The 13,006-nt window shown below is 40.5% G+C and overlaps 1 protein-coding gene and 1 non-coding gene across 3 annotated transcripts in view; both read right to left on the reverse strand.

Annotated features, from left to right (window-relative positions):
• AKR1A1 (aldo-keto reductase family 1 member A1) overlaps nt 1-13,006 on the reverse strand; it is a 35,351-nt gene that overhangs the window by 21,628 nt on the left and 717 nt on the right. For both annotated transcript variants that reach the window (XM_049618660.1, XM_049618659.1), the window contains one exon: nt 3,398-3,454. The gene's annotated coding sequence lies outside the window, so the exon portion shown is untranslated. Of the gene's footprint in view, nt 1-3,397; nt 3,455-13,006 lie in introns of those variants that run through there.
• LOC125913884 (U6 spliceosomal RNA) lies at nt 8,101-8,207 on the reverse strand. The gene has a single exon (XR_007455153.1). It is a non-coding gene; the product is annotated as a U6 spliceosomal RNA (small nuclear RNA).

Genomic DNA, 13,006 nt, shown 5'->3' on the forward strand with positions numbered 1-13,006 from the left:
TTTCTTTCTTTCTTTCTTTCTTTCTTTCTTTCTTTCTTTCTTTCTTTTTTTAAGTTTATTTATTTATTTTGAGAGAGAGTGAGAGGGAGAATCCCAAGCAGGCTCTGCACTGTCAGTGCAGAGCCCAATGTGGGGCTGAAACTCATGAACTGTGAGATCATGACCTGAGTCAAAATAAGAGTCTACACTTAACCAACTGAGCCACCTAGATGCCCCCAAAATAGTATAATCTTTCTACAGGGTAATTTGGTAATATATATTAAAATTTTAAATGTGCATCACTTCTGATCCAGCAATTTTAAGGAATTTAGTCAAAGGAAATAATAAAAAAAAGCAACCAGGATATTTACTGTGTTGTTTAAAGGAGAGAAAAATTACCCAAATGTTCATAAGAAGGGAATTGGCAAAATAAATTATTGTATATCCATACAATAAAAACAATATAGTCCCAAGGAGAAAGTAGATCTGTAAGTGTTGTAGTGGAAAAATGTCTATGATACATTGTTAAGTGGGGGGAAAAACAGGAGGTTACCAGGGCCCCTGGGTGGCTCAGCCAGTTAAGCATCCAACTCTTGATTTCAGCTCAGATCATGATCTCATGGTTTCTTCAAGCCCTGCACTAGACTCTGTGCTGATAAAGTGGAGCCTGCCTGAGAGTCTCTCTCTCTCTCTCTCTCTCTCTCTCTCTCGGCCCCTCCGCCAACTCATGCTCTTTCCCTCTCTCTCAAAAATAAATAAATAAATAAGCATTTAAAAAAAAAAAAAGGAGGTTATCAAAAGCAGGTTTGGCACTGGGTGTATTCAGCTCATTCAGCTCCAGAGATCAAAGTCCTAGTGTTTCAAAGGCCAGGGTGCCAGTCTGCTCCTGGATCAAGGTTGTGCACAATGAAGGAGGAGGCTGGCCCAGAGTCAAGGGAGGGTGGGGGTGGGGATTTCTTCTCCAGCCCTGTCACAGCCATGACAGAGCCCAGGATCCAGATCCCTGCACTGAAGCCCAGATTTCCTTCTCTGGGCAAAATGTGGGTCAAAGTTAAAGCCCTGGGTACTTACTGGTGCCCTTCCTACTTTGTTAGAGTAAGAAGGTGACTTCTTTGAGCTCTGCTAGTGCTAGGCTTTGGAAATCTGATTTCATTTTTCTAGGGAATCTAGCAGATAAGTCTTTGCTGTAAGGCTGTCATTTTAATTATAGACCAGCTATAGCCAGAACATTTGTCTTGGTCGTGTTCTATTAGAGGAGAGATATTTGAGTCCATTTCTGAGGGGCAAGAGGATCATAATACAGGGTCCTCCATAATACAGTAGTAGGTACTTGATAAACATGAAGCTTCATGTAAGCCTAGGTTTCCAGTAAGATCTTAGGAACCAAAATAATTTCTTCACTATATTTCAGGATCTGAACATTGAACAAACTATTACTACTTAAATGACCAATTAGTAGCTAATTAAAGCTCTGGAACTCCCAGGTTGGGCCCTGTCTGGAAATCCTCTAGGGACTGAAGTAGTAAATCCAGTGTACAACACTTACTGATCAAAAACATTCTCCAGAGAAAGCCTCCACACTGGTTTTTCCCACCTAAGGTGCCAGAATCCCACTTCTTACACTCTTAAAAAAAATGCCTTTTCTTCCCGCCCTCCCCCACCCCACAGAGAGGAGGAGGACAGAAGTCACAGTGCAATTCTCAGGCTCAGATCAGTTCCACTCCTGTCAGCAGTTCTGGGCCACCATCCAGATCAGAATGGCTATGGTTGACTCAGTTTTCAGTGAGGCTGACTCATAATGCTCTCTGTCTCTCAAGGAACTTAGAAAGTAATATTAAATACATGAGAGGGCTGTTTTTTGTTTTATGTTCTACCTTCTTGCTAGCCTATGGTGGAAGGTAGCAGGAACCTCAGTTCTTGAAAGTGGGAAAATTGTGGCATTGATTAACTCAGCAGATACCTACCTGTTCAACTCTTTCTCTGTTGACATGAATAAGGAACTTGCACACTTGTGATGGATATAGGTGAATGGGGTGATGGCAAGATTCAATCAGCTTTCTGGCTCCATCTTGGTCCCCTTTGCATCCTCATGACACTCAAAAATAAGCACTAAATGTGTGGCTAGTCACCTGAGAGCAATTCCCTTCTGCCTGAGGCATTCTTGCATTTATTCCACATTCACTGAGCATCATCTGCTTTCAGGCCATGTACTGGACTGCTGGAGGTGCAGAGGTAAAGATGTGACCCTGCCCTCGAGGAATTGACAGTCCAGTGCAATGGTTCTCAATCTGTTGTCTCTTTGATGCTATGGGGTACTTGCTACCATCATATCCTTAACTTACTAAAATCATGGTCCATGGTGGGGGAGGGTGGGAAAAAGAAATAATAATTATAGAACTATGTGATAAGTGCTATTTGTGATAGAAATAAACACAGGGTATGGTGGAAATACAGAGAAAGGAGCACTGAAAATCAGATTAGGAATGGGAAGCTTGTCAGGAAAGATGTCCCAGAATGGTGATACTTGAACCCAGTTTTGAGAGATAAGCAAGAGTTAGGCAAATAAGAATCTATGAACAGAATGTGGGAGATCTGTAACATTATGGTACACTCAGGGATTTCACTCAGTGCTTTATGGTTAGAGCAATATGAGGTGTATGTGAGGGAGGAGAGACAAGATGTCAGATGGTGGAAGGCCTGTGTGTCAGGATAAGGAATATTATGCTGAACATTACGCTAAGTTCAGTGCTCTGGGGAGATATCAGCAAGGGGGTTGGAAATTAATTCACATAAGGAATGGCTGGGGAAATGGGTCTGTTTAAGTTGAGGAGAAGACGTTAAGGGAAAAAAAACCTGGTTTATAGCATGTGCAGAATTTTTTATTCCGTATTACTTCAGAATTAGAAAAGGCCGTTTATCCTAGCTTGGCAAACCATACATGATGATCTGGTTAGGGGCAGGTTACCAGACCTCCATTAGCCTCTTTGGTCAGTTGCCCAAACTGTTCAACCATATGAGATGGCCCTGACTCCTATCCCACTCTGGTCTTAGAGTTCTCAGATTAGGGTCTACTTGTCAGCCCTGATGTTCCTCTGTGGAAGGTGGAAGGAGAGAATACAGAGATACCTCTAGTTGCAGAATTACAGCTTGCAGAGGGGTAAGGGAACATGACTAAGGGTGCCATGAAAGGCAGGAACCCAGCTTGTGGTTAAAGGTGTGGTTAAGGCTGGGAATGAATCAGTAAAGCCTTCTTGCCCAGAGGTAAAGCTCTCCTTTTCCATCTGTGTGATTTCTCAGAGCCTTTTGTCCTTTGTCTCCCTTTCTTTCCCATCTGTCAATGGCAGAGTGGCCCTGAGAAGAGCAAGCCAGAGTCATTACAATGGGTGTGAGCTTTTCTAGTCTCAACATCATTACTCACCTAATTGCAGTACTTCTGACAGTGAAGGCACTCTTCTGGAAGCTTTGGCCAAGGTATCTAGAAGTAAAGTATGAATACATTAAAGAGGTAAATTTTATTTTTCCTGCTTCCAGGCAGAGAAGACCCTACCAGCCAGGACAAATGGGCCAGAAGGCTATATAGGCTATGAGTCCTCAAGTCATTTATTTGATTTTCTCTAGCTCAACCTGGGGAAATTTTGTCCCCCAGGGCACATTTTGGTAATGTGTGTGGGGGTGGGAGGGTTGCTACTGGCATCTAGAGGACAGAGTATTGTTAAATATCCTATTATGCATTGAACAACCCTCCACCCTCCCAACAAAGAATTATCAGACTCAGGGGCGCCTGGGTGGCTCAGTGGGTTAAGCGTCTGACTTCAGCTCAGGTCATGAGCTGTCCGTGAGTTTGAGCCCCGCGTCGGGCTCTGTGCTGACAGCTCAGAGCCTGGAGACTGTTTCAGATTCTGTGTCTCCCTCTCTCTCTGACCTTCCCCTGTTCATGCTCTGTCTCTCTCTGTCTCAAAAATAAATAAACATTAAAAAAAAATTAAAAAAAAAAGAATCATCAGACTCAAAATGTTGATAGCACTGATGCTGATGGAATAACTGATAAAAGCTTATATGTATAAGGATTTGGTTGGGGGGGGGCAGTAAAAAAAGGATTTGAGCAGTAGTCCCTGGGGTATCAAGTGGCTAAAGGTAAAAGCCCACTTTAATTGTATAAGCATAGTCTGCAAGCTTGCTGTTAGTCTAGCTTATTGATATGTCATGGTGGACTTCCCCTTTACTGCTCTGTTTTCAACTGTATCTGTGCATTCATTCTAGTTCTCCTAAAATTGGGGAGAAGGAAGATGGAGGAAGAGAAGAAAAATCAACACTTTATTTTTCTAGTTAGGTGTGAGAGGGTGAAAACTGGAGTCTAAAATTGAGTTTAATATCTTAAATATGTACCTTTTTAAAATACAAATAGCAGTTCATTATAAAACAGGACAATGACAGAAAAATAACAAATACCAAATCATACTTGAATTTAAAGTTGGAATCATTGAAAATGTATGAATTGGGATGTCAGATTTGTAGAAATAAAAACCAGAAATGAGTGGAAGTCAATGTAGTCTCAGAAACAAGTTCAACTGAAGATTAGGTAAGGAGCTATTTAAATTCATTAATTTTGGGGAGTGCCTGGGTAGCTCAGTCGGTTGAATGTCTGACTCTTGGTTTCAGCTCAGGTTATGATCTCATGGATTTGTAGGTTTGAGCCCTGCCTCAGGCTCCACGCTGACCATGCAGAGCCTGGTTGAGATTCTCGTCTCCCTCTCGCTCTGCCCCTCCCCCATTCATGCTCTGTCTTAAAAAAAAAAGACAACAATTTTAAATTCATTAATATTTTGATGGATTCAAATGATGGATTGGAGGCAAGACAACAAATTTTGATACAGATTATAATGATAATGATGATGATCATAAGAATGATTATTACTAAGCACTTACTCTGTGCCACAGATAATGCTGTCATACCATTTTCATGAGAAGAAAACTGAGGCTGAGGGGAGTTACATGAGATCTCAGTTACCTGTGTTTGTGTAACAAACTATCCCGACACTTGGTGAGTAAGCAAAGGCAGGGAGACAGTTCCACTGTATTCCACGTGAGTAATGCTATAGTGGTTTTATGCATCTGAATTGCTGCCCCCTTCTAGGGGTCACAGATAACCTAGAGAGCACCAACAGGAACACCTGCAAGTCAGTTATCACGGAAGTGTGCAAGACAAAACCAAGTGACTGTTAGGCCTACCGAAGAAGGGATTCTGGTAATGGGTAGAAGGTTGGGTGTTAAGCTCCATGTTTAGTAAGTATAGGGCACAGAGGACAGGGCATAGAAGAGTACATGGCACATGGTGGCAAATTCATTTTAAATTATTTAACTGTGGTTCCTTCCAACTTTGAGGGTCTAGGGCTCTATATTTTTTTGAGGACATAATTGTGCATAAATAAATATTTAATCATGCATGTAACCAAGAGTTTTATATCACTTCATGAAAGGTCTGCAATACCAAAAGCATTACTACAAATAGTGTTGCTGTGTTACCCAATTCCAGGGGCACTATTCATGGAACACATAAAGTGAATATCACCCCCTAAAGTTCTATGACACAGAGGTCCGTATAAATACAAGGCAAGTTTAGTAAAACAACTTGCCATTTCTATCAAGGGTAGAAGATAAAAATAGTAACTGAAGCTCTTTTTTTTTCTAGCATTTCAACATGCTTGCATGGTCACATTCAGAATCCCAAGTTTTTCCTTTCAAAGTCCATCAAGGTCAATCTAGTTTATCCAATGTCCTTCTCTCTTCCTTTCTTTCTAACAGAATCTCAATTTTGTTAGGAGTGGTAATATACCTAACTAGTAGACACATTTCCAGCCTCCCTCACAGCTAGGAGCAGCCATGTGACATAGTTCTAGGAGATATTTAAACTGAGAGATTCCGGGAGTGCTTTGCTTCCTTATTATAGTCCCCACCCCCCTCTGGCTGCCTCTTCCTTCTCCCTGGAATACAGGTGTATTGTTGGAAGTAGAGCAGACATTTTGTTTAGTATAAGGTAATCGTAAGAATAAAAGTTACATGCTAGGAATTTAGGTACAGAAAGTTAAAAGAAGTCTGGTTCCCTCATAGCAGCATGGAATCACTGTAAGAGCCTTGGACTACTTATTTGTTCAATGGGAAAAAATTAATCCCCTATTTGGTTAAGCTTGTTACTTGAGTTTAAACTGTTACTTACAGCTGTGTTCAATTCTAACAAACATCATCCTTGATAATAGTTTTTCTCAACTGGGTTATCTGTAGGTCTTTCTGTGTCCTAAATATAACTTTATAAATTGAATTCTTATAAATTTAAGGATTCATGTGTTCTCTGAGAACTGTTAAATGTAGTGTTTTTCTTTTAGTGATAATTAAAAAAATAAAAATAAACATGTTCTGAATCATCTGGATGTGATCATAACTGAATGCTGCTCTATGATTTTGATTTCCATGATTTCATTGGTTATTACAATTACAAGAAAGCATTTAGCTTTAATGTTTATAGGTTTAATTTTAATGGTTTATAGGTTTAATTTTAATGGTTTATAGGTTTAACTGTAATGGTTTATAAGTTGATTGCAGGCTGTTATTAGTTTAGCAACTCCTAATGTTAAAATGATCACTGTTGCAGGGCATCTGCTTTATACTCCTACTGAATCGCCTTACCTGGTGTATCTAGTTAGCTATGAAGAAGGGGCAAAGGCTGTTCATTAATCAGTAACTAATGCTTTGTTAAGTGATGGCCAGATGATGTCAAAGAACACCTCATGAACAAGTGTCTCATGCTAGCTTAAAGGGAGAAAGGTGGTGGGAGAATCAAGACACCATTGCAAGGTGTAGGCAGTATAGGTATGCAGACCCCAGAAGGAGATGCACTATAGCATTAGGATGATATTCGTGGAGAGTATTGCTTGAGGAGTCTCATCTTGAATATTTTAACTTGCAATAGTTCCTTAGCAGCCAGATAGTAGTAATTAAGGAAAACATTTTCATTCAACAGTATTTTAAATTAGTAGGCAAATAATTTTCAATATTGCATTCTGGAGCAACTTATTAAAGTATTACAGAGTCTGGGGTGCCTGGGTGGCTCAGTCAGTTAAGTGGCTGACTCTTGATTTCAGCTCAGGTCATGATCTCATGGTTTGTGATTTCCAGCCCCACATCTGGCTCTGTGCTGACAGCTCAGAGCCTGGACCCTGCTTCAGATTGTCTCAGTCTCTCTCTGCCCCTCCCCCTGCTCTCTCTCTCAAATATAAATAAACATTAAAAAAAAAAAAGGATTCTCTCCCTCTCCCGCTGCCCCTCTCCCCGCTCACACTCTTTCTCTAAAATAAATAAGTAAATGGGGCACCTGGGTAGCTCAGTCAGTTAAGCGTCCGACTTCAGCTCAGGTCATGATCTCACAGTCTCTGGGTTCGAGCCCCGCATCAGCCTCTGTGATGACAGCTCAGAGCCTGGAGCCTGCTTCAGATTCTGCATCTCCCTCTCTCTCTGCCCCTCCCCTGCTCATGGTCTGTCTCTCTCTGTCTCAAAAATAAATAAAAACATTAAAAAAATTTTAAAATAAATAAGTAAATAGATAATGTTTTAAAAAATATATTTTAAAAAGTAAAATACTACATAGTCTGAAAAAAATGAAATAAAAGTAATAAAAGTTAAATAATTAAATTTGAGAAATGAAGCCAACTTTGGACTTCCTCAAGAATATTTTTCCTTTCACAAGGAACTTCATATTACTAATATTACTAATATTTGAGAAAACTACTTTAACCTACTAGGTCGAGGGAGCCAGGTCTTCTGAAGAACTGGACTGGAATCCAATGCTTCGCCCAGCAAAGAGCCATACTTACTTGAATTGGCAGAGAAAAAATTTAAGGACCTCACTTCTAAGAAATAAAGCAAAATATGATTCATGCAAGCATTTTCTCAGTTGCTGCCATGACACCAAGCAATTCTTCCTAACAAAGTTCTATCTAATGCCTTCAGCAACCAGCGACTTAGTAAGAGATATATATGTATTTTTTTTTCATTTAAAAGAGTTTGGAGAAAACTTAGTAAATTTCACAGGTGGCAGCTTGTCTGTATACTATTTGACTCTTTTTTTTTTTTAATATGGAACGCTTCACGAATTTGCGTGTCATCCTTGCGCAGGGGCCATGCTAATCTTCTCTGTATCTTTCCAATTTTAGTATATGTGCTGCCGAAGCGAGCACACTATTTGACTTTTTAAACCATTCCATTTTGTTGTTACCCTTTCCCAGGTGTAGGAAACTTCAGTGCTGATGGTGGGGACCAAAGGAAATTATTATTGGTAGAAACAGCCCATCTTCATGAATGACCCTTCAGCCACAAAATGCTATTCTTTTTAAGTTGCTCTTAATGGCTTTGTCCTTCCTCCTATTCTCATAGAAATTCTCAGAAGTCCTGGTCTTGGCTTACCTCTTTCTACAGGTTTTAATTTACTCTCACAGTTTTAAGTATCCTTGTTATTGTAAGTGATGTGAACACATATAATTCATTAATGTATTTTAAAAATACCTATTGTATCTATCGTGTGCTATGGACCATGCTGCTAAGTATTAGGGTTATAATGTGATGAACAAGATAGGCACAAGTTTCCACATTTCTAGCTTCCTACTGGTCATCTCCCCCTTGGAATGCTAAATTCAACATACCCCAAAGTGAGGTCTTTATCATCTCCTCCAAACTCTGTTTCACTGCATGTCTGTGAGGCACACCACACTTCACCTAATTCCCCTGAGACTCCTCCTTGATTCCTCGCTTTCAGTTCCCATATCTGATGCCCAGAATTTGCTTACTGCCCTCGAATCCCATCTCTCCATGTTCTGCACTACTGCCTTCATTCAGGCTCTCCACCTCTTTTCCAAGGTCATGGCAATAGCTTCCTTATTTGTCTCCCTACCCCATATCTTCTTGGTCCCCTAAATCTGTTCTCTCTACAGCTGCCAGAATGATCAATAATGCAACCCAATGTGGTCACTCTCTTATTTAAAACTCTGAATTTCTTTCTATACTTCCACTTTAATTTTACCCATAAAATTAGAATCCTGGCTTATGAGATACATCATAACCAATCTCTGTGTTTTTTGTCTCTACATTCTAGTCTTTGGCATTTACATTCTACTAATATTGAACTTTTTGTACTTCCCCATACACATTGTATTTTTTTCCCACTTCTTTTACTGTTTTCTCTGCTTGGAACTCGTTCTTTACTTTTTTCCTCCTTAACAAACTCTTTAGTGATCTTTCAACACCTGAATACATGGTGTCTTATTCATCTTTGCATGTCTAGCAAAGTATAGGCCTCCTGTAAATAGAAGAATAATAAATACATAACGAAACCTCTGTGCTGCTAATTCTCACATCTATATCTCCAGTGGTGAACTCTGGACAACTCTACTTGGATGTCTGAAGAGCATCTTAGTGTCGTTTACCTCAAACCAAACTGCTTACCTTCTCCATTAAGAAAGGAGTCAACGAATCATTAAATTCTACTGAAAACATTATTACACTATATGTTAACTAACTTGGATTTAAATAAAAAATAATAAAATAAAATAAAATAAAATAAAATAAAATAAAATAAAATAAAAGAAAGAAAGGAGTCAGTATAGTAATAGGGTAGACTCCAGAGTCACAAAGCCTGGCCAGACCACAGTAAGGCACAACTCCAGGGGGCACCATTTACATTATAGTCTATATATATGTCACATTTGCATATTGTACATGATGGTTCTGCTGCCTAGGATCACATCTGGCCCAACACTTCTTAGCTGTGACTTTGGACAATTTACTTAAATTCTTTAGGCATCAGGTATTTTGTCTGTAAAACAATACTCAATAAATGTCTTTATTTTTTAAAGTTTTATTTACTTTTTGAGAAGGAGAGAGCACAAGCAGGGGAGGGGCAGAGGGAGAGAGGAGGACAAAGGATCTGAAGAGGGCTCTGCGCTGACAGTCCCAGGCTGACAGCAGACAGCAGGGTGCCCGATATGGGGCTCAAACTCACAAACTGCAAGATCACTACCTGAGCTAAAGTTGGGTGCTCAATGGCCTGAGCCACCCAGGCGCCCTTGTTTGTTATTATTTTTAACCTCAAGCCTGCTTCTCCTCTAGTATCTCCTATGTCACAGGTAAATGACATTACTCCTTTGAAAATTTTTTTAATGTTGTATTTATTTCTGAGAGAGAGAGAGAGAGAGAGAGAGAGAGAACAAGGATGAGTGGGGGAGGGGCAGAGAGAGAGGGAGACACAGAATCTGAGGCAGGCTCCAGGCTCTGAGCTGTCAGCACAGAGCCTGACAAGGGGCTCGAACTCATGAATCATGGTCAGCTGCTTAACCGACTAAGCTACCCAGGCACCGCCCCATGACATTACTCCTTTGTCACCAAGATAAGAAACCAAGGAATCAGATTGAAGGATTGAACTTCCTCTTTCTTCTCACCCTAAATCCAATACAAGGCCTATAGAAATATTTTTTCTTTCCTTCATCCCATCTTGCTGCCAATGTCATATTACAGTTCTGAGACTTCTCTTCTGGATCTCTGCTTCTTGTCTCCCAGTCATTATTTTTCATATCACACAGCTGCTAGAGTTATCTTCCTAAAACATAGTTCAAATAAGTTAACTTCACATCTCAAAAATATTTTTTAAATTTTTTTTAATGTTTATTTATTTTTGAGAGACAGAGCATGAGTGGGGGAGGGGCAGAGAGAGAGAGACAGAATCTGAAGCAGCCTCCAGGCCCTGAGCCATCAGCACAGAGCCTGACATGGGGCTCCAACTCACAAGCCATGCCATCATGACCTGAGCCGAAGTCAGAGGCTCAACCGACTGAGCTACCCAGGCACCCTCCATCTCAAAAATCTTTTTTTTTGTTTGTTTGTTTATTTTTGAGACAGAGAGAGAGAGACAGAGCATGAACGGGGGAGGAGCAGAGAGAGAGGGAGACACAGAATTGGAAGCAGGCTCCAGGCTCTGAGCCATCAGCCCAGAGCCCAATGTGGGGCTCGAACTCACGGACCGTAAGATCGCGAGATCGTGACCTGAGCTGAAGTCGGATGCTTAACCGACTGAGCCACCCAGGCACCCTTCAAAAATCTTAAGTACATTCCAAAATTAAGCATTCCTCCTATGCCAGTTACTCTGCTAGGTTCTGACACTACAAGATAAATAAAACCAGTAAAATCCTTCCCAGACCACTGTTAAATAAGGAAGGACAAAAGAATCATGTGTAAACTTAGAGCTAGAGGTATATATTAGGTACTGTAGAAGGATAAAGAAGAAAGACCCCTTGCTCCCATTTCCAAGTCTTTGCTGTTCTCAGGAAAGAGATTCCATAGTCACTTGCTTAGGCAAGTGTTCAACAGATTTTTTTCTCTTTTCAGAACTCTGTCCTGGTATTTCAGGTTCTTTTTTATTTTTTTGTATATATACTTAAAGTTTATTTATTTATTTTTAAGAAAGAGACAGAGAGCACAAGCAGGGGAGGGGAACAGAGAGAGGGAGAGAAAGAATCCCAAGCAGGCTCCACACTGTCAGCACGCAGCCCCCTGTAGGGCTCGAACTCACAAACCATGAGATAATGACCTGAGCTGAAACCAAGAGTCAGACGCTTAACCAGCTGGGTCACCCAGGAGCCCCTCAGTTTTTTATTTCCATGGGGATAGGCTGTTAAGATTTATTTGGGCCAGCATAACTCTTTTGGTTCTTGAATGACCCAAGTAAACCTAAGTGCCTAGCCCAGGGCTAGATACAATAAATGGTCATTTTTTATTCTGGCTGAAGTAGGACTGTGTGTTGTTGGTTTAACTGCCTATAGCAATAACCATCCACTATATATTTTTTTAAGTCTTTATTTATTTTTGAGAGAGAGACAGAGTGCGAGCAGGGGAGGAACAGAGAAGGAGACACAGAATCCCAAGCAGGCTCCAGGCTCCAAGCCGTCAGCACAGAGCTGGAGCTGGGCCCGAACTCACGAACCTTGAGATCATGGCCTGAGCCCAAGTCGGAGGCTTAATTGACTGAACCACCCAGGTGCCCCAATAACCATCCACTATTAAGCTCTGAACTTCTATGTCTCCCCTGCGCCTCTGGAAGGAAATGAATAATGGCCAAATAATTGTTCAGCCTCAGGCAGAGAAGGAAAAAAAAAAAAAAACAATAAAAAATCACTACTGTTGCAATGTAGGATAAATGCCAAAACACTTTGAGATGCTCAACCAGCATGACTCAGCACATTCCCATTTCTTACTCTGCTATAACATCCAAGGGAGTTAATAGGATGGGGGAATGGAGATGGGGGCAGAAAGGGGACGAAATGTATTTATTATACGCCTGATATTTTATAGCGGGTGCTCTGTTGTGTCTTGGGGATACAGAGATGGAAGTAACCCAAACCTTACTTTCCAGAAAGTCTATCAAGAAGCAGCAGTCATGTAAACGTGTAAAATAGCTTAGATACTTTGTATAGCTTTTCGCTATCAGGATATTGTTTGGGCACAAAGGAGGGAATGGTAAATTCTGCGGATGAGCAAAAACCAGAACAGCTTCAGAGAAATTCTGGGGATGAGCCAAGGTCAGGAACAGTTTCAGCGAAGTCATGCTTCAGCTGAGTCTTTAAAGATACTTTCTCTAGGCCAACCAGGAGGGAACGGATTCTTCATACTTGAACAAAAGCCTGAAGTCTTGAAACAGCGACACATTGTTGTGGGTATTACAATTAATCTAGGAGCAAGGAAGAATTATAGCAACAATAGCTAACATTCTAATGTATAATAAGAACTAGGAACTGCTAAGTAAGCTACGAAGATGATCTCAAAGAATTAATAATATTCCCATTTTATAGGTAAGAAAAGTAAGGCTCTTGCCTGAAGGCCACAGATAAAATGACAATGAGTTTTAACTGAGGAAACTGAATACAGAGCCCCAGTTTTTTAAACCACAAATCAGAGGAGTGAAACGATCAGATTTCAAAAAGATTCCCTCCAG

This window comes from Panthera uncia (assembly GCF_023721935.1).
Source record: "Panthera uncia isolate 11264 chromosome C1 unlocalized genomic scaffold, Puncia_PCG_1.0 HiC_scaffold_4, whole genome shotgun sequence".
In the NCBI taxonomy this organism is placed as follows: domain Eukaryota; kingdom Metazoa; phylum Chordata; class Mammalia; order Carnivora; family Felidae; genus Panthera; species Panthera uncia.